The sequence below is a fragment of the Lissotriton vulgaris genome, chromosome 3_1, assembly GCF_964263255.1.
Source record: "Lissotriton vulgaris chromosome 3_1, aLisVul1.2, whole genome shotgun sequence".
In the NCBI taxonomy this organism is placed as follows: domain Eukaryota; kingdom Metazoa; phylum Chordata; class Amphibia; order Caudata; family Salamandridae; genus Lissotriton; species Lissotriton vulgaris.
The window spans coordinates 1,754,209,067-1,754,231,206 of NC_141689.1; positions in this window are offsets into that span (position 1 = coordinate 1,754,209,067).

Below are 22,140 nucleotides of genomic sequence, written 5' to 3' on the forward strand. Positions count from 1 at the left end.
ATATCCGGGTTTACGTGCCGTAGCATCACGTGAAGCGTGACTAGCGCTATGCCCCCAGGGAAATGTAGTCTTTCCTCTCGGGTCTTTGATTTTTCCCCCAGTCAGTGCCTAACCAGCTTTACGGCCTGACACCACAGGTCTCTTCAATATTAGAGGAAAATGGCAACTATGAGGGCAAAGCACGAAACAGTATTGCAGCAAGACAAAAAGAAAAAAAACGCTGCGTGGAGAGAAAACAAAATGGCGGCCGCTTGTCAGAGGAAACAAAATTAGGTCATAAAATGCTCAGACGACCACATTTTGATGTGAAAACTTGCCCGTAGGTGCCCGGACCCTTCCGATGCCAGAATCCACAGTTTGCGTGCAGAAACGCTGCCACGAAGTCTGCCCTTAGTTCGTGAATACTGCTCGTCCGAACAGAACTCTTCAAGTTGCAGCCATCTTGAATCGACGCTCTGCACGCTCCTCACTATTCACGTTTTCTGAAGGGACCAATGTATATAAAAAGTATATTATGTGTATATATCTAAATGTCATTACATTTTTTTATTTATTTCGACTAGTCTTGGTCTTTTTGTGTGGTGGTTTGTTTGGGGTGCACTCATTTTCTTGCTGATACATATGCTATCCCCCTGAATTCGGATTTGGGGGTGGTAGGTGGGCTAACTACAGGCCCGGACTGGGAACCCAAAGCAGCTCTGATAATTTTTTCTGGACCAGCCCCTGGGGTTAGAGAGGATTCAAGTCTGAAGCACTGCTTCTTCTGTAACTGAGGGCCGATAAGGCCGCTCTGCCGCAAAACCGGCCCCAAGTAACAAAGCCGGCTCCCACCCTTTCAGCTTTCCCGGGAAATACCTGATGCCCGCTACGGCCGGTCTGGCCCTGGCGAACTTCCTTTTTTGGAGTTTAGATTGATTAGTAATATTGCCATATCTGCATAATTTCCATTAGGACCAGTTTTATCTGTATTGGAGATGTCAGCAGATTGCAGTTGTGTTAAAAAATGCCTTCACTTTACCATACTTCTTGTGAATGTATGACGGTTAGGTAGGGAAAAGGTAATCTTATGTGATGTTGACATTACTGTGTCCTAGGCTGATGTGATTGGTAATTGCAGCTCCCGCAGCCCCTGCAGCGTAGGGGGCCCGAGATCCGAGGGCCCCCCTCTGGCACTGGCAGGTATTTGACCTGAGAGCTTTGTGCTGGGTCTGGACCCTGGTGGGCCCCTGCATGTACTTTGCAGTGGGCCCCCTCATGTTTTGTTACACCACTGCCTCACTCATTCACATTCCATAGCTGGCATGCTTCTCAAACCTTGGGCTATGCAGCATGTCAGCTAAAGGAGCTTTGATGTGGCTTGTATGTTATACGCTCATATGCCCTATCGAAGCTGGTTTAGAGAAACAGGGTCAACCTCCAAATCCAACTGTATTCTGGCTTCTGATCAGGTAAAGGCTCTAGGATATGAGTAAAGAAAGAGGTTGCTGTCGAGTCAGCTTCCAGATCTTCTAAGCAGGAGGCATGAATTTGTGATTCTCCGGGCCAGCCAAGCAGGAGTTGCAGTTCGGAGCAGATCAAATGACGTAAGATTAAATGCTGGAATATGTGGGTGTCTTAATGTACGCATGCAAGTGTTTCTATGTATGTATTTATGTATGTTTGCTTGTGGGTGTGGAGCGTGTCTGAGAGTATGCCTGCGAGTGGAGTTACAAATCTGTAGTGTATCTGTTAATCAAAGAAGTGCAAACAGTGCATTATTCATACACAGAGAAATACGCGTTGAAAGTTTTTGAGCATGAACCATTAGTAAACTAAGAGGCAAGACAGTTGTAATGTTAGCCAGGTACATGGCCCAAACACAGCAGGTTTTTCTACAACTGGTATTCTGAGCTCACATATTTGAAAGTTTTTTTAATACACCAAAATGGAGGAAAGGCGTTTTGGTGAAACATAATATGTGCCTCAGATCACACTATTTAAGTAGATAAGGCATGATTTGTATGTATTTGCCTTTCTTTTTTATGTTGATGCTTTGTTTTTATCTCTTGGTTTATTTTTTTGCAGTGTTTATTTAGCGCAAACTCAACCCAAATGTTTTGGAGCACTTTAGTGAGCCCCAGTTAAATCACAGAAGGTCACATTTTTAAAGACACAGAGAGACTCAGAGAAAAATTTACTAACATTTGATATATCGGGATACTGCGCTTTGTCAAATGGGGAGGGCAGGAATGGTCCATATCTACTAAAATATGGCGCATTTCTGCACTCTCTCTGTGCTGGTGCACCTTCCTACACAAAAACAATACTCTGAGGCTTTTTCCTCCATCTTCATTCTGCAGCACATATATAATGAGGAGAAATAGACATATTTATCTCCGTTAGACTTCCTCTGGAAAGGAGAAATATTTTCACACGTTCACAAGTTTTCTATTGTTAGTAAATTTGGGAATGAACTATAAACCATGGGGGGATATGTGGGAACACCCATGCTCCACCCATGAAATGCCTTCCCAGGGCAGAGTAACTCAAGGCAGCACCGTGCACTATGCCAAGTAGAGCCATGTAAGGTGGTTCTTTGTGGCATAGAAATCTCACTTAAGGACTTGCGTTGCCCGTGCATCACTTTGCTTGACCCAAGAGTAAAGCAAGCCCTTAGTAAATCAGGACCTAAGCCATTTGCCCAGAATCACAGGAGTTTGAGTCGACTCCAAGCCTCAAAACTGATTCCCAATTCCAAACTCGGCATCTCTAGCAGTAACGCCACATCCTGGGTAGAGGGAGAGTGGCAGAAAGAAACTGCTTGAAAGTTCAGCTCAAGTTGAACCAGATCCAGGCTTTAGGCCCCAGCTTTCGTTGGGTAAATACCATATACACCTTGGATAGAGAGCCTCCTGCCTGCATATCTTTGTGTTATTAAAACAACTTTAACCACTACAACTTGAGCCAGTGTACTTCTTGTCAAGAGTAGATAAGAGGAGAGTGTGGTGAACATTCTCAGGAAGCATCCTTCCAGTGACACTGAGTCGCCCTGCCAGGGTCTGAGGCTCCTAATGAAGCATTTGGTGCTGGAGATTGATTTATTGGAGCCTGATCTGCTTGCCCCCTCTGAGAAAAAGTAGGATTTCCTACATGAAAATTGTTGTGATGGCAAGCAAGGGATGCAGAAGGAAGGATTTCCTCTTGCTAGCTGATGTGGCTAAAAATGTAAATCGGAGATGTAAAAGCTAAAAGTGCATGTGGGGCACACTGGATATTTCGCATTGGGAACAATATGAAATTAAAAGAAGGATGTTAACATCTGCCACTGAACTGATAATGTGAATCACGCTACTCTCCTTACCTGAAAGGTGTGTACTGTTTTCCAATGCGTGCTCCGAGGAAGAAATACGACCTGCGTTTTAAATCACCGGGGCATTTTTCAAATACAGAGAGACTTTCCGGTGATCAAGGCTCGGCAGAGCAGAAAGCGTTAGGATAGTGAGTCTCCTGTCTGCATATCTTTATATGATTAAAACAACTTTATCCACTACAGCTTGAGCTGGTGTACTTCTTGTCAGGAGAAGATAAAGAAGAGGTTGTGGTGATACATTGTCGGCAAGCTTCGTTCTTGTGACACCGAGTCCCCCTGCCAGGGTCCTGGTCCCAGATAACGAGCTGTACAAGTACCACAAGAACACGGACTTCACGGATTTGTGCCTTAATCCATTTTTATTGACACTGACATGGCGGAATGACGTGTTTCTGCCACTTCTGGTGGCTTTACTCACATTACACAACGCACTACATTAACAGCTAATAATTTGCTCTTCCGCACCATGTGACCCATAACACCATAATCATGGAAAATAGACTCTGCATTGTGAATTCACGGACCAATATGCATCTTTTTTCGTATATATATATATTCACAGCCTTGGCTCAAATTTCCGCAGTCCAATGGCGCTCTCTCCACCGGTGCTGAGACTACAAAGCAGAGCCCCGCTTTTTTATAATCCACAAATCCATCAATCGATAGAAGAAGTCCGCACTCACAAAAAGGTTTACTTCCCAATTTCCAGATTTTATTGGTCAGGATTTCAGCATGTAAAGGTACAACACCAACGCGTTTCGCAACCCACAGTTGCTTGTTCACGGTAAAGGCGAAGGGTTACAAACTCTTCGCTTTCATTTTTGCAAAAAACATTATCTTCCTAAAATCTGACATCACCCACCCTCTATCTCCCACTAAAAATCAAAAAAGCATCTCACATCCTAGCTGCCCTTATCAACGCTAGATCGCTATGCAGACATAAAGAAGAAATTGCCGACTTGATAACTTCCCGAAATCTTGATCTGCTCTTCATTACTGAGACATGGACCAATCCCTCATCAGAGCCTGATCTTCTAGTTGCGGTCCCGGAAGGCTATAACATTGTTAAGCAGGATAGGGTCGGAAAAACTGGTGGTGGAATTGCTGTAATATATCGCAGCCATTTTAAAACCACCATAACTCCAGTCCCCCTCACTACCTGTGAAGCATTACACTTCTCCATTGTACTCACTCCTTCCCAACGTCTTAAGGGAATCTTGCTCTATCGTCCTCCAGGAACCAGAACTGAATTTCTATCCTCCTTTATGGACATACTTGAATCTTTTGCAACCGATAATACAACCACCATCTTATGCGACTTTAATTTTGCTTTAGAAAACTTGGAAGACGAAGACACTAGCAGACTCCTATCCGACTTAGAATCCCTGAGCCTGATGCAACTGGTCTCTCGCAGTACACATGAGGCCGGTCACACACTGGACGCTCTGTTCACCAATGACAAAAACATCAAAATACAAGACATCTTACCATTAGCCTGGACCGATCATCACGCTGTGAAATTTGAAATCTTATTAAACTCTCCCATACATACAAATACCACTACACATTCTGGTACGTTTAAATCTTGGAGAGATCTTGATAATAAACTATTTGTTGAAACCTTGTTATCCACTCAATCAGTAACCTCTAAGGATACCAACATCGCTGCTAAAGAATATACCCATTGGCTTACTACAGCTCTAAATAAATCAGTCCCCATAAAATCTATTTCCAAAAAACGTACCCTTCCCTCAGCTCCCTGGTTTACCAACGCTCTCAGACTTCAAAAACAGAAATGTCGAAATCACGAACGACATTGGAGAAAGACCTACACCATCGAGGATAAACTTCTCTATAAAAATTAACTTACAATATACAAAAAAATGATCTTGCAAGAAAAGCGTACATACTACTCTACTCAAATCGAGCACGCTAAACATTCTAATAAACAACTGTATCAGGTTGTAACTAAACTCTCAAAGCTACCTCCTCAATCACTGCCTATTCCCTCTCAATTGTTTTGCAATGATCTTGCGAGTCTGTTTCATGACAAAGTTAACAACATCTAAGCCAACTTTTCCAATGAGAAAAAAGATCATTCTCGCTCCTCCCAAATCATTTCTATAAAATCTACCCAGCCCATTTTGACCAGTTCTCTGCCACCAATATAGATGAGGTTTCCAGGATCATGACTACCATCAAATCAGGCTCTGCCTACGATCCTTGTCCTCCTCCAATTTTGCTCTCAATAGCTGACATAGTAGCCCCCCAACTCACAGAAATCTTTAATTTAATGTTCTCCACAGGGGTCTATCCTGCCATTTAGAAAGATACCCTACTCAAACCCCTTTTAAAAAAATCTCACTTGGACGCTGAAGACCCCAACAACTATAGGCCTATTGCCAGCTTGCCCTATCCAGCAAAATTAGCAGAAAAGCTGATGAACATACAACTATCACAGTACATTGAAGATCACCTCCTATTAGATGACACCCAGTTTGGCTTTCGTAAGCACCACAGCACTGAGACAGCACTTATTAAAGCCACAGACGAGATAAGAACAATCTTAGATCAACGCGGGACAGCAATACTTATCTTGCTCGATCTGTCTGCGGCTTTTGACACGGTCGATCACAACATCTTGATCGACCGTGTCAACGCTATAGGTGTTCGGAACCAGGCCAAAGATCTTCTCACCTCCTTTCTCTCCAACCGCACACAAATGGTGCAACTGGGTATCTTCAGCTCCGCCCGGATGACACTTCCCTGTGGCGTCCCCCAAGGCTCATCCCTAAGTCCTACGCTATTTAATGTCTACGTGACAGATCTAGCCAGGGTTATCAAAGACTTTGGGATGAGCCTAACATCTTACGCAGATGAAACCCAATTGATATTAGCAATAAAAAATAACGGAGATGAAATCGCGGCTAATTTTCAACAAGGTATGGTGACCATTAGTAACTGGATGACGACCAACTGTCTCAAGTTAAATTCCAACAAGACGGAGGTAATGATCTTTGGAAATCAGTCCCCTAACTGGCCAGGAGCATGGTGGCCTGACGAACTAGGCTCACCGCCCATACCAACCACTAAAGTAAAAAACCTGGGGGTTCTGTTAGATGATAAATTAACATTTGCTGCTCACGCAAACTCCATTGTCTCAACTGCCTTTTACAAACTCAAATCCATTAAAAAGATTCTTCCTTTTCTACCTCCTGATTCAGGTAAAACATTGGTTACAGCTTTTGTTATGTCAACCCTAGACTACTGTAATGGACTCTTCATCAATGCTCAACAGAAAGTTATTCGCAAACTTCAGTCTGTACAAAATGCAGCTGCAAGAATGCTCTCTGGGACCCCAAAATTTAAATCCATCACCCAAGTGATCAAAAATTACCATTGGCTGGCGGTAAACAACCAAATCAAATTCAAGGCACTTTGTATAGCCTACAAAGCCTCCTGTAAATTAGGGCCCCGCTTTCTTATCAACTCCTTGGCATTTTATGCCCCTAACAGAACATTGCGCTCTATGAATGCCCTGCTGATGAATGTGCCCCGAACTAAAACAGCCTCATGGGGTGACCGCCGTTTCACCGTTGCCACATCTAAACTGTGGAACTCACTTGATATGGACATTAGATCCTGTCCCACCCTTATTCTCTTTAGAAGGAAATTAAAGACCTGGCTTTTTAACCAATAAATCCTCGTTATCTCTCTCTCTGATCTGTCTTTATCTAGCGCCGAGACGCCTTTGGGTATTTGCCTGCGCTTAACAAATCTCTTAAATAAATAAATAAATAAATATATATATATATATATATATATATATATATATATATATATATATATACACCACGTGACTCCTCCGGATCTCACGGCGTCTCCAACTAGCACGCCAGCAAACAGAAGGAAGACGGACCACGTTAATCCAGCATCAGAAAGATTTTATTTTCGTTACACAGAAAGCAGCTACGCGTTTCTGAAAAATTATGCCCTTGATCACGCTGCAACATGTAATGGAGACATAATGCTTTTTTAAATGCAAGGTTCGAAGGGAACACCCCCTCACAGTGACGTAGTGAGTCATGTGACAATTAAAAAGTGAAGACATACTGCCGCTGTTAAGCCTCTGACAAAACATAAACATTGATAATGTTCACCGGATAAATCTAGGGTTCTTACATGTATAATGTGGAAGTTAGATAAACCTACCACATGATAACATCACATAATGGAACAAAATCTAACTGTATAAATGATTTTGGGTTTTGTAGAGCGCACAGTTACCCTTGGGCATCCCGGCGCTAGTGATCACAGTCCTGGAGGAGGGGAAGTCATGGGGGGAGTGCTCAGGGGAACAGAAGGGTCTTCAGTCTTTTCCTAAATCTGAGGTGGTTTTGTTCTTGCCTCAGAGAGAGTGGGAGGGCATTCCACAGTCTAGGGGCATTGTACGAAAACAGGCGACCACCTGTTCTGGCCTTCCTAATTCTGGGGACTTTTGCAAGGGAGAGGGAGTTAGATCTAAGTTGTCTGATTGATTGTTGATGGGACACAAGAGGCCTGAGGATGGGAGGGCCTTCATTGTGCAGTATTCTATGGGCAATGCACAGGGTCTTGAAGTTGACCCGTTCCTTAACTGGAAACCAGTGCAGACTTCTAAGGGCTGGCTTAGCCGAGTTCCTCGCTGCGGTTCCTGTGAGTATTCTTGCCGCCGCATTTTGTGCACATTGAAGTCTGTGGACTACAGAGACTGGGGCCCCCAGATATAGGACATTCCCATAGTCCAATCTGGAGTTCACCAGCCCCTGCATCAAGAGCTTCCTGGATTGCAGGGGGAGTAGATGGAGGATCTTTCGTGCCATCTTCATAAGGCCGAAGCACGTTCCCGCAGTTTTCCTCACTTGTGTTTTAAAACTGAGATCCTGGTCCAGCCATATCCCTAGGCTTTTTACTTCGGATTTTGGGGATGGAGGAGATCCCATGCATGGTGGCCAGGGAAGGGGTGTGGGGATTTTATTTGGGTTTCCCAGAAGGAGTATTTCTGATTTTTCCCCATTCAGTTTTAACCGGGACTCGCACATCCATTGGTGCACTTTTTCCAGACAGCTGAATAGATTGGAGAGGGCGTTGTCTGATTGGTTGAGGGAAACGACAAGCTGCGTGTCATCGGCGTACATTATTGATTTAATCCCAAAAGGTTTAACAACATCCTCGAGGGGTGCCATGTACACGTTAAAAAGTGTGGGGCTCAAGGAGGATCCCTGAGGCACCCCACACTTGAGTGCCTGAGCCTTGGAGATGGAGTGTCCATCTGTCACTTGAAAAGACCTGTCTTCAAGGAAGGATGAGATCCAAGCTAAAGCGGAGTCCGCCACTCCTATCAGTCCAAGACGGTGAACGAGGGTTGCGTGGTCCACCGTGTCGAAGGCGGCACTCAGGTCGAGGAGGATCACTGCCACTGATCCTCCAACGTCCAGTATGCCCCTAGCTTCTTCGACCACGGCTAACAGTGCGGTATCCGTCCCTTGTCCTGGTCTGAAACCTGTCTGGGTTTGGCGGAGGAGGTGATTGGTCTCTAGGAACTCAGAAAGGTGTTGATTTGCTACTCTCTCGGCGATTTTGCTAATCGCCGGTAGCAGTGAGATCGGTCTAAAGTTTGATGGGTCTGTGGGGTCAAGATGCGTTTTTTTTATGAGAGCCTTCACAGTGGCTTTTTTCCAGTTTGCTGGGACTGTGCCATTTTTGAACGAGGCGTTGATCAGGTTGGTGAGAGGAGGGGCTATAGTGCAAGCAACTTGCTTCAGTTTACTGATCGGGGCTGGATCTGATGGGGCGCCGCTTTTAACTTTGTGCAGGACGTTGAGAAACGTTTCGGTGGTGATTTGGGGGAAGGAGAGCAACCTCGGGTTGTCTTGGGAGGCCGGGTGGTAAGGGCCTCTTAGTGCAATTGGCGCCGCCGGGAGGGAGTTCAGGATTTTTTCGATTTTTTTCGAAAACAATTCGGCCATCTGGTTGCATTTTGCGCCATCCAGGTCAGGTGGTGGTGGGGGTTCCTGTATTTTGGAGAGGAGTTTCACTATCCGATAGGTCTCTTTTGCGGGTTGGTCGCGGCTGCTATTTGATCCTCAAAGTAGGAGGCCTGTGCCGTTTTTAATGCGTTTTTGTAGAGCCTAATGTGGGCTTTGTATCCACTTCTGTCTTCTGTGTTCCAGTGCTTTCTCCATTAGCGTTCAAGCCTTTTGCCTTTCCGTCTTAATTCACGTAGTTCCTCAGTGAACCACGGTAGTTTGGAGGATTTCCTATTGGGAGGGAGGGCTTTAAGTGGCAGGACTGTATCGAGAGAGTCGCTAATCCATTTATGTAATTGAATTTTGGCTTTGGAGGGGTCGAGGTCGACTGTGGGTAGAGTGGAGGACAGAGAGCGTTCCCATAGGATAGTGTCTAGTTTTTTCCATGGGCGAGACGGGGCCCGGGGGCGAGGAGTATCCGAGATCTTCCCCGGAAGTTGGAATTTGAAAGGAACCAAGAAGTGGTCAGACCAGGGGAGAGGGAGAGGAGTTTGAACAGAGAGTTTGGATAGGTTAGAGAAGATGGGATCTAATAGTGTCCTTTCATGTGGGTGGGATCATTGCTGAGTAATTGTAGATTTAGGGAATTTAGATCAGTTTTTAAGTCTGAGGCAAGTTTATTGCCTTGATCATCGAAATGGAGATTTAAGTCCCCCAGGATTGTGAAGTTTGGCGTCCCGCAAGCCAGGGAGGAGATGGCATCCATGAGTGAGTTTATGAAACACCCTACCTGTCCTGGTGGACGGTAGATTAACACCCCATGGACGTACCAATATTACCACATACAATATGATACATGAAGTGCCTATATAATCATAAAAAAGAGGCAGACAATAAAGTGCTATGTGAGAGTGAAATAAAGTGCAAAAAGGGGGAAAAGGCAGGAAAGGGAGCAAAAAAAGTTCAGTGCAATACCATTCATTAATCGAGGGACAAGGGATATCATGACATAAAACAGTTTCTCAGGTCCCTGGAAACATTTAAATATGCCTAATTCATGAACATGATTCATCACTCTGTAATAAATAGTATAAAATGGTATCAAAAAATAGTGATAAAAACCCAATAAATACACCTAAATTCTCATACAGTAATATATACACATATATACAAAATAATATATACATGCATATATATATATATACAAAGAGTAAAAACTATGATAAATATGATGATTCATATATTTAAATCTAGACTCAGTCAAAGTACAAAAGTAGAAAAACTTTTAGAAAAATAGAAATGCATATAGATAAACATATAAAAATATAAATGTCTATATACAAGTATCTATGTCAAGGAAAAGTACACAATCAGAATGACCTTATGTGGGCTAGAGTAAATAAGTTACACACATATAGGTCAAAGCGTTCACATTTCAATCAACACATATTCCATGGTCATCCCAACTCTATTGGATGAAATTCGTAAGAGTGGGACAGATGTAGGGCCCGGCCTCAACCTCGAAATAGGGAACCTAACTAAGAGGGAGAAAAAAGTAAATTGCCGGGTCCGAAGATATTGATGCATAAGGGATTGCTGAATCAGAAAGACGTATCACAGAAAGTGATGCATTTCATCAATATTGTTCAATCCATTCGGCCAACGGGAATCTAGTTCTAAAATCATCTTGGTTTCCAGCTGCCTTAATAATGACTCCCTGTCCCCACCTCTCTTGAGGGGGGGTATGGCTCCAATCACAAAGTATCTTAAACAGGATAAGTCATTATTATGTTTTCTTTTAAAGTGACGAGCTACAGTGTAAGCTGGGTCACTATGAAGTATGGCGCGTAAATGCTGTAAAATCCTGACGTGTACCTGCAGCTTGGTGTTTCCAACATATCTTAATCCACAGGTACACGTCAGGACATACACGGCAAAGTCAGTCTTACAATTGAAATTGCCGGTGATCATTTTAGGCTCTGCATCAAAGGGAGTAGAATAATGTAGAGTATTAATACCGAACCTGCACGCGCGGCAGCTGGAACATTTGAAAAAACCCCTAGAGGGTTTCAACCACGGAGTTTTAGACTTCAATTCAGGGGCTGCTTTGTCCAAAGCAGAACCCATACTTTTGGCCCATCTAAAAGTGATGATAGGGTTGGCCGTCAACTTAGTGTTTAGAATATGATCACTAAGGACAATGGGCCAATTCTTTTTTAGAATGGCTTTTAATTTTCTGTCCTCACTACTGAAAGCAGTGATCATACGTGGACCGTCTTCTTGGATGACAGAGATATTTTCTTGTACTGATTCTAACTGAGATATTGGAAACAGGCTCTCTCTGGATCTGAGTTCAGATTTTTCGACTGCTTTCTTCGGAATAGTGTCAGAATAACCCCTTTCTTTTAAACGCACTAGCAGCTCATTTAGGCAATGTTCATAATCAGAGGGGGAACTGCAGATTCTTTTGAGCCTGAGAATCTCGCCATACGGTATTCCAATGATGGTATGTTTGGGGTGCATGCTGGTCGCATGCAGAGTCATGTTACCGGCGGTAGATTTTCTATGAAGAGTGGTGTTAAGTTTAGAGTTGGCCACATAAATCTCTACATCCAAGAACTGCATCCTAAGCTGGTCAATATGTGCAGTGAACTTTAAATTCATGGAATTGTTATTCATATTATCAATAAACAGTAGTGCCTCATCCTTAGAACCTTTCCACACCATGAATATGTAATCTATATACCTCAGATAACAAACAACCTGATTGGTCATCACGGTGGAGTGCAATGCGGCGAGGACCTGCTCCTCCCACCAGCCAACGTGCAAGCACGCATAGCTGGGGGAGAAACAGGCCCCCATCGCCACTCCTCTTAATTGTCAGTAAATATCTTTGCAAAAGGTGAAGAAATTGTTATGTAAACACCATTTGATGAGTCCCAGAATGACTTTGTTATGCTCATAAAAAGCTATAGGTTTTTTAGCCAAAAAAGTACTGGATAGCATTAAGACCTTGTACATGATCAATACTTGTATATAACGCTTCAACGTCTAATGAGATTAACCACATACTGTCTTCCCATTCGATGTTAGCGATTTTGAGCAAAAAGTCACTGGTGTCCCGAACATAACTGGAAAGATTTTTGACAATGTCTTGGAGAAAGAAGTCTATATATTGGCCAACCTTTTCGCCCATGCTTTTGATGGCAGAAACAATCGGCCTCCCGGGCACAGGTACTACACCCTTATGTACCTTAGGAATCAAATAAAGTGATGGCATGATGGGGAATTCTGTATACATAAACTTGTATTCCTCGGAAGAAATAAGTCCTTCTCTTTTCCATTGAGATAACATCTGTTGCAACTCACCTTTGGCATTTAGATATTCCTTCTGGGTGGAAATGTTGTAGCAAAGGGGGTCATTAAGTTGTCGTTTGGCTTCTAGTTTATAATCCTGCTTAGGCCAAATCACCAAGTTGCCCCCTTTATCGGATTTCTTCACTACTATTTCATGATTTTCTCCAAGCTTTTTGATCAATTTTCCATATTCTCTTTTCATGTGTGTAGCCTTCTTCTTCACTTTGGTGTTAGTCTGTTTATATAATTTCTTGATGTCATAAACCACACAGTCATGGAAGACGTCGATGGCGTCTTTGGGCATCAAAGGTACATATTTGGATTTGCTTTTAAATGGGCTTAGGCCCGCTCCTTTTTGCAAGACAGATATCTTGCTCAAACGTGTTTGTGTAGAAGCATCCGGGTCTGCCTCAGAGTCATAGGTGGAAGTGTTTAGATCATTTGCGTCCAGGAAAATGTGCACATCTGAAGCTGCTAATGCATTAATGTTATCATTGTTTCATTCATCAGATGTATCATTTGTACTGGATGGTTCTTTGATGGCTTTGAGCGCAAAATGCTTTTTTAACTTCAGTTTTCTTATAAAGAAGAACAAATCAACCCTGGTCATGGCATAGTTAAAACTTTGGACTGGACAGAAATTCAGGCCCAGAGATAGTAATTGTTTAAATCCATCACCCAAGTGATCAAAAATTACCATTGGCTGGCGGTAAACAACCGAATCAAATTCAAGGCACTTTTTATAGCCTACAAAGCCTCCCGTAAATTAGGGCCCGCTTTCTTATCAACTCCTTGGCATTTTATGCCCCTAACAGAACATTGTGCTCTATGAATGCCCTGCTGATGAATGTGCCCCGAACTAAAACAGCCTCATGGGGTGACCGCCGTTTCACCGTTGCCACATCTAAACTGTGGAACTCACTTGATATGGACATTAGATCCTGTCCCACCCTTATTCTCTTTAGAAGGAAATTAAAGACCTGGGGCCTCATTTATGAGGCCTTGCGTCAGTTTTGCGCTGCTGATGCGTCACTTTTTGTGACGCATCAGCGGCGTAAAACATGCGCCTTGTTGCGCCATATTTAAAAAATGACGCATCTAGGTAGATGCGTCACTTTTGAAACCCCTGCGCCACATTATACCTGCGTCAGGTATAATGTATGCAGAGGGGGCGTTCCCCCGCAAAAAGCCTCGTAATAGTGACGCAGTGAAATCTATGAGATTTCACTGCGTCACTTTTAGGACGCTGTTGCGTCAAAATCTTGCGCCTGCCTCACAGCAGGCGTAAGACTGACGCAAGCCCTTTCACATGGGGCTTTCCCCATGTGAAAGGACACATTGCTGGAGTTGCGTCACTTTTGTGACACACTCCAGCAATGCGTCACTTTTGCGCTTACAGATACGTCAGAAATACTGACGTATCTGTAACTCCTTGCGACATGATGCGTCATACATTAAATATGACGCATCATTGGTGTCGCAAGGAGTGCGCAGTGAAAAGTGACGCATCGCTGTTTTCACGCAGTGATGCGTCACTTTTCATAAATGAGGCCCCCGGCTTTTTAACCAATAAATCCTCGTTATCTCTCTCTCTGATCTGTCTTTATCTAGCGCCGTGACGCCTTTGGGTATTTGCCTGCGCTTAACAAATCTCTTAAATAAATAAATAAATATATATATATACATATGTATATATATATATATATATATATATATATATATATATATATATATACAAACAAAGTCCTGCGAGAGTGGCTCCCCACACGTACTTCTGGTACAGATCTCTCGACACCAAAGATGAATTTCAAAGTGGTTTTATTTTTCCCTCTCCACCGGCATGACGCGTTTCGGCCGTCAAAAACAGCCTTGATCACAATATATATATAAATATATACGATGAAAGATGCATATTGGTCCGTGAATTCACAATGAAGAGTCTATATACCTAGTTTCCATTGGAAATCTACAACATTCTATTTGGAATAACTTTGGTGCCGGTGGACGTATCTTCACGAATTTCTCCAAGACATGGCGATATCATTACCCACAGGATATAGGCGTTTTCAAACACCGGTTGCTGTCCTGCACACGCCATTCCACTTTGGACAGAAGTCCCCCGTGCAGCACCTACCTGGACTATTGGTGCATCCTGGGACCTGCAGTTTCTACAAATTGCGGTCTGGTGAGCAAAGATAAGGGAAAGGGGGCGGAGCGTATCCCCACCAATGGGGAAGTGGCAGGACCTGTATATTTCGGTGTTTCTAAAGCCGCCTGAACATGAAGGCATCAGAAGAAGGCCAGTGTCGGCCGAAATGCATCATGCCGTTTGTTATTGAATAAAGTGTTTCCTGAACGTCCCCTGCGTGGCCTTCACTCTTTCCCTGGGAGGAGACTTTTTGGACATTTTCACGTTTGCCAGCAACGTGACTTGGAGGCTCCCGCTGCGCAAGTGGCCGCGGACATTACTGGCAGCTGCTTCGGCAGGTTCTTTGTTGTGTCCGAGGTATCGGGAAGTCCGTGGCCAGCCTCTACATCCAGGAGCATTGGGAGGCAGCAAAACGTAGGACGGGATGTACTTTACACTCCTGCCTCTGCCGGTACTTTGACCTGGAGCATGGGGCGGCAGCGGAGTCTGGGGACGTAAGGAGACATGGCGATATCATTACCCACAGGATATAGGCGTTTTCAAACACCGGTTGCTGTCCTGCACACGCCATTCCACTTTGGACAGAATTCCCCCGTGCAGCACCTACCTGGACTATTGGTGCATCCTGGGACCTGCAGTTTCTACAAATTGCGGTCTGGTGAGCAAAGATAAGGGAAAGGGGGCGGAGCGTATCCCCACCAATGGGGAAGTGGCAGGACCTGTATATTTCGGTGTTTCTAAAGCCGCCTGAACATGAAGGCATCAGAAGAAGGCCAGTGTCGGCCGAAATGCATCATGCCGTTTGTTATTGAATAAAGTGTTTCCTGAACGTCCCCTGCGTGGCCTTCACTCTTTCCCTGGGAGGAGACTTGTTGGACATTTTCACGTTTGCCAGCAACGTGACTTGGAGGCTCCCGCTGCGCAAGTGGCCGCGGACATTACTGGCAGCTGCTTCGGCAGGTTCTTTGTTGTGTCCGAGGTATCGGGAAGTCCGTGGCCAGCCTCTACATCCAGGAGCATTGGGAGGCAGCGAAACGTAGGACGGGATGTACTTTACACTCCTGCCTCTGCCGGTACTTTGACCTGGAGCATGGGGCGGCAGCGGAGTCTGGGGACGTAAGGAGACATGGCGATATCATTACCCACAGGATATAGGCGTTTTCAAACACCGGTTGCTGTCCTGCACACGCCATTCCACTTTGGACAGAATTCCCCCGTGCAGCACCTACCTGGACTATTGGTGCATCCTGGGACCTGCAGTTTCTACAAATTGCGGTCTGGTGAGCAAAGATAAGGGAAAGGGGGCGGAGCGTATCCCCACCAATGGGGAAGTGGCAGGACCTGTATATTTCGGTGTTTCTAAAGCCGCCTGAACATGAAGGCATCAGAAGAAGGCCAGTGTCGGCCGAAATGCATCATGCCGTTTGTTATTGAATAAAGTGTTTCCTGAACGTCCCCTGCGTGGCCTTCACTCTTTCCCTGGGAGGAGACTTTTTGGACATTTTCACGTTTGCCAGCAACGTGACTTGGAGGCTCCCGCTGCGCAAGTGGCCGCGGACATTACTGGCAGCTGCTTCGGCAGGTTCTTTGTTGTGTCCGAGGTATCGGGAAGTCCGTGGCCAGCCTCTACATCCAGGAGCATTGGGAGGCAGCGAAACGTAGGACGGGATGTACTTTACACTCCTGCCTCTGCCGGTACTTTGACCTGGAGCATGGGGCGGCAGCGGAGTCTGGGGACGTAAGGAGACATGGCGATATCATTACCCACAGGATATAGGCGTTTTCAAACACCGGTTGCTGTCCTGCACACGCCATTCCACTTTGGACAGAATTCCCCCGTGCAGCACCTACCTGGACTATTGGTGCATCCTGGGACCTGCAGTTTCTACAAATTGCGGTCTGGTGAGCAAAGATAAGGGAAAGGGGGCGGAGCGTATCCCCACCAATGGGGAAGTGGCAGGACCTGTATATTTCGGTGTTTCTAAAGCCGCCTGAACATGAAGGCATCAGAAGAAGGCCAGTGTCGGCCGAAATGCATCATGCCGTTTGTTATTGAATAAAGTGTTTCCTGAACGTCCCCTGCGTGGCCTTCACTCTTTCCCTGGGAGGAGACTTTTTGGATATATATATATATATATATATATATACAAACAAAGTCCTGCGAGAGTGGCTCCCCACACGTACTTCTGGTACAGATCTCTCGACACCAAAGATGAATTTCAAAGTGGTTTTATTTTTCCCTCTCCACCGGCATGACGCGTTTCGGCCGTCAAAAACAGCCTTGATCACAATATATATATAAATATATACGATGAAAGATGCATATTGGTCCGTGAATTCACAATGAAGAGTCTATATACCTAGTTTCCCTTGGAAATCCACAACATTCTATTTGGAATAACTTTGGTGCCGGTGGACGTATCTTCACGAATTTCTCCAAAAAAATGGCCTACTCCACTCCGCTCCTTTCCTGAAAGTTTAGGGGTGATTCATCAAGTGGGGGCCGAAAAAAAAGGGGGTCCCAAAAAGTGTTTTCATCATGCAATTTTCCATAGGGACCTTTAGCCAGGGCTACAGCCCGAACGGCTGAACAGAATTACACCAAATTTGGCAGAGAGGTAGAGTCTGGTTCGCAGATTGTGCTTTTTGTTAAATGGTGTAAATCCATTCAGTAGTCCCTGAGCAAATCAAAAGTAAAATTAAACCGATATCTAGAGACGAAGTACAGCACGCGTACCGAAATCCGTACAATTACGAGCACGAGCTGCATGCTGATTGGATGTCAACTGTCTGTCAACACTCCAAACCAGGAAGTGTTAGCAGCCATCTTGTGCCTCGGTAGAACCGGGTCACAAGAAAACAGTACAACAATTTGAAAAAAAGTAGTGTAGTTCCTAGTTTCCCACTAGGCCCTGCGCATTGGAATAACATAAACAGTAGTATCGACGTGGAACTGCGGATATTCCAGGCCTCCACTGACTATGCTAAACTTAATTGGGTTGTGTTACCAACTAGCTCAGAGGTCACTGGAAACTTTCTTCTCTGCATAGGAAGTGATCAGCTTCCCTGGCACAGACAAGAAGGGATTCAGTTTTCCAACAACCGTGCAACATGACAACTTTGCTCCTCAGATCAAGAGTCGATCTCTAGGGTCGTGTGAAACAATAGACATAGATTTCACTCAGTCAGTCTGGTGCAGTTTACTTTCACAATATGTAGAGAATAGAGAGACGGGCGTTTATCAATAAAGGTTAACATTTATTGAACAGTCTTTCTTCTCATACAAGAGAAATGTATTGCCACAATTGCAATAACTGTTATTATAAAAAGTACGTACAGTAAGATAAGAATTGCGAAATAGAACTGTAAAAGCATTGATATGGTTTCTTAGCCATACAATGGTTTAAAAGTAATAAAACATTTATACAGTCATATATACATTAGGCTAACATACTCAACTGGTGCTTCTAACTAAGCCTACCCCGGTGTGCCTGACCTAGGCCTAACACGTGAGAAGGGGAGTAAGTAAGTAGCTTAAGTTAAGTTGGTTTTGCCAAGGTTTGTTTCAAGAATTCTCTTCTAAGGGTTTAGTCAACACCATACCTCTGAATAGAATGATGGAGGATTGGTATCTCCTTCAGGGGTCTCTCTCGATATCCCAGTCACCCGCGAGGGTAAACCGGAAGCGCCGGGACTGGATTTCTCTGCACGAGAAAGGCAGCGGCTTCTCTCAGCGCGTCGGGAGGAAGGAGGGGTGACAGCGTCCGCGGGCAGCTGGGCTGGATGTCTTCACAGAGGACGGCTGCACGGCTCCTCAAGCGTACTGAACCACAGTTCGCGCTGTAGCGGCGATAATGGTAATCAGTAGCTTCACCACCACAGGATAGCAGGCTGCAGCGACAGAGTGCTAGTTTTTACCAACACTGGTCATGCAGGCAGCTGGCATCAGCAACAGGCAACGCACATTGCTTAAGGCAACGTTGGTAATATTTATACCTGACAGGTGCCGGGTTTGACGCAAGTTTGCTGGACATAAGACGTCAATTAAAGATGTCACTAGGAAGTGGCAGCTATCAGTTGCTCATTAGAGTTCTATTACTAATCAAAACATAGCAAGCGGGGATTTCCAGGTTTGCTAAGTTTTTATCTTGTTGAAGAACTCGGAGTGTTATCTAGGAATATCAGATAGTGACTGCTGCTCTGTCATTGCACTAATTGGTCGCAAAGGAAGTAGCAGAGAGTCATGCTGGAATGTGGCTCTGTGGCTTTGCTCGTGTGAGGCCAGAGATGACTTTTCAGAAAATCGTACTTGAACGGTTATGCCAATATAGGGAATAAAAAGGGCTTTATAGCCGAATAGGGGCATAAGGTCACAGTATCGATCAGGAACCTAGATAAGCACATGACACCCACTCCACGAATTCATGTCCATCAAAATTACTAAAACTAAGCAATTAGATGCATGTGTAACATTGCCCACCCCAAAATACATAAATGCATTCGAAATAGGCGTACTTGTAATACATGGAATTTAGGTACTGTACGTTTTTTAAAGCATAGTAATCATTCAAAAATTATTGCATACGAAATCAATGAACGATTATGCATAAAGAATTACACATGAAGTATCTCTGACAGAAGAAATGCGAGATAAATCATCACATAAAAATGCATTGTAATAACATGTGTGCTAGAGGCTGGTGTAATGTTGTTATGTCTCTAGATGTGTATTTAGAAATAGAAGTGTGAAGCTTCTGTTCTCTAAGAATAGTTTTTACGTTAAGCAAAGAATTGTTCGTGCCAAAAAACAAAATGGTCAATATTTGAAAAATTGTCCAATTCAAAGAAAAAAATCAGTTTTACCAAAGCTCCTGGCAGTTCTTTGTTGATCAAAACTGAAGGCCGAATCCAGAGTTCATAGGAACGCTGTGTGTCGGAAAGCTTTTCAAAAGTTATTGTTTCTCTATGGGTGAGAACATCGTATCAGACAGGCTCGCAAAGAATTGGTCTACAAAATCAGGTGATAGTTCAACCAAATTAGATAGCGCTGAAACTTGGCAGGTGTGAGAATGATTGCTGTCATCGAAGACAGTACCAGCAATGCTCACAGCACGTTGTACCTGGGTGATGTTGCTTTTGACACTCGCTCCACTGTTACCACTTGGCTGTAGTACAGGAGTCTCCACAAATGCCGTCATCAGGATTGGTAGCCGCTGGGGACAACACAATGCGTGAGCCGTTATTGGACTTAGCAAAGTATCGACGTCCATTGGTACTGCTGATGGAAGTGAAAGACAGATGTCCAACACGCATTCATCGCCGCAAAGCATACACCGTAGCACAGGTAAAATGCAATTTTGCCATATTGGTCTGAATGAAAGGAACCAGGTCATGTTTAGATCTCTCAGCCTGGCCAATCCGAGGACGTTAGTTATCCTGTCCCTGTAGCGCATTGCTAGGATTGTCTCTTCCATTCCCATGGGAGCTATGTCTGAGCCGAGGCTTGCCATATCGAAGCAGGAGGGTCAAAAATAGAATCCCTGCGATGAGTCCAAAAAATAGTGGAATACCACCAAAAATGGAGTGCACAAAATTAGGAAAGATTCCCAAAATTGCCTGGAAGGGTGTTAGCAGTCCCGTAAAGACTGTCTTAAATATGCCTGGGATGCTCGTGGCACTAGACATGTTAAGGAGCTCGTCGAGCATTTGTACGAAATGCACGGGGCAATTTGTTGATAAAAGGTCATGGACCTCAGTAGCCGTCCTTGCGACTAGAAGATCATACGTCTCTTTGGATGACGTTATAGGCACTGTTGTCTGTAAAAGCACAGATTTCATTTTGCTTAATGTATCAATTCGTATAGAATAGAGATTCAGACGAGGCCAGAGGGGAGTCACTATGTCTGGAGGCCCGCTCGGGAACAATGCTTGCATACAGCATTTGACCATGGACGTTACTTCTACTAGATAACTTAGTCCGGGCGCGAGGCCACAGCACCTGTGATCCGTTCTTAGAATGTAACTCCCGTTTGCGAGTTGCATAAAGAAGGGCTCTATCTGAGTTGCAGGTGTGACTAGCTGGTGGCATGAAAGGTTGTTTGAATTTCCATCACATGCTCCGTGTAAATTAATACCCTGACACAAAAGTATACCGCTTAGTGAGTGTTTACAGTTGTCACCACTAAGAAATACATTTTTGTCGCTGTCACTATAGCAAGAATGAGTGTATGGTAATTTCCATTCGGATTTTAAGTATCCTTTACCTAATTGTTCATATTGGCCAGCAGGTATGTACTCAAGGCACTTATGAAATCGGAAAGTTGTAATCGGAATTGTGATAATTCCGTGTATTATCCATTCAATGACAGGACTCTCTGACATTGTCAATGGTAATCGCTCGAGTTTCTCGATGCTCAAGATTGTATAGTCTGCTCCTTTCTGTGCCAAACTGATCTGTTTATCAGTAAGGTTAAAAATGGAAAACAATGACGTTGTGTTGATTAAACGCCAAGGCACATAGCCTGAACGAAGATTTTGCAGCGTCCAGCCTAGTTCTATAATAGAGCGTAATTGAGATTGGCCATGTTGTAACATTAGCAAATCTCTGTCTATCACATCAAAGGCAGATGATACAATATTGTCCAAAGAATATATTCTGGAAGACAGAGTCATTAACCCATTGTCTACCACAGAAAGTGTTTTCTCCAAATTAATACGATCAATTTCTCGTATCTTTTCAGCAGTTTCAATTTGCTTTACTTTCCAAGCCTCGTTGTATGAAGCATAGATGCTGGTCGCTATGAAACGCTTTTGACGCTGTTTGCGTGGTCCAAGAATGAAATCGCGCAAATCAGCACCATCTTTTAATAAAGACAAGTGTTGCTTAATTTCAGCCAGTGTGGATGTAGTTAGCCATTCTAGGCAGAGTTTACCTACACTGTATGTTGTTATTATTCCTGGATGTTGTCTCTGGGAATATCTAGAGTCTAATCTGGTCATTTTTAAACCCTGTGTTTTATTCAGGAACCTATCTTGACAGTTATTTGTGTCTGTAGGCCAGATTAACCACTTTTTCCAATCAGGATGTGTTCTGTTGAAATGTAAAATGTGTGACACGTCTAACTCATTATCTGCGGTTGCATTTTCTGGTATTGGCTTTGGTATAGACGGTGTTTTCATTTCTTTGTTCTTAGCTAGGCCAAGACAGGATGTTTGGTGTACAGTGTCATTTAAAAATAACATTTGTTCTGGTATCATGCAGGTTCTAAATAGTGCTT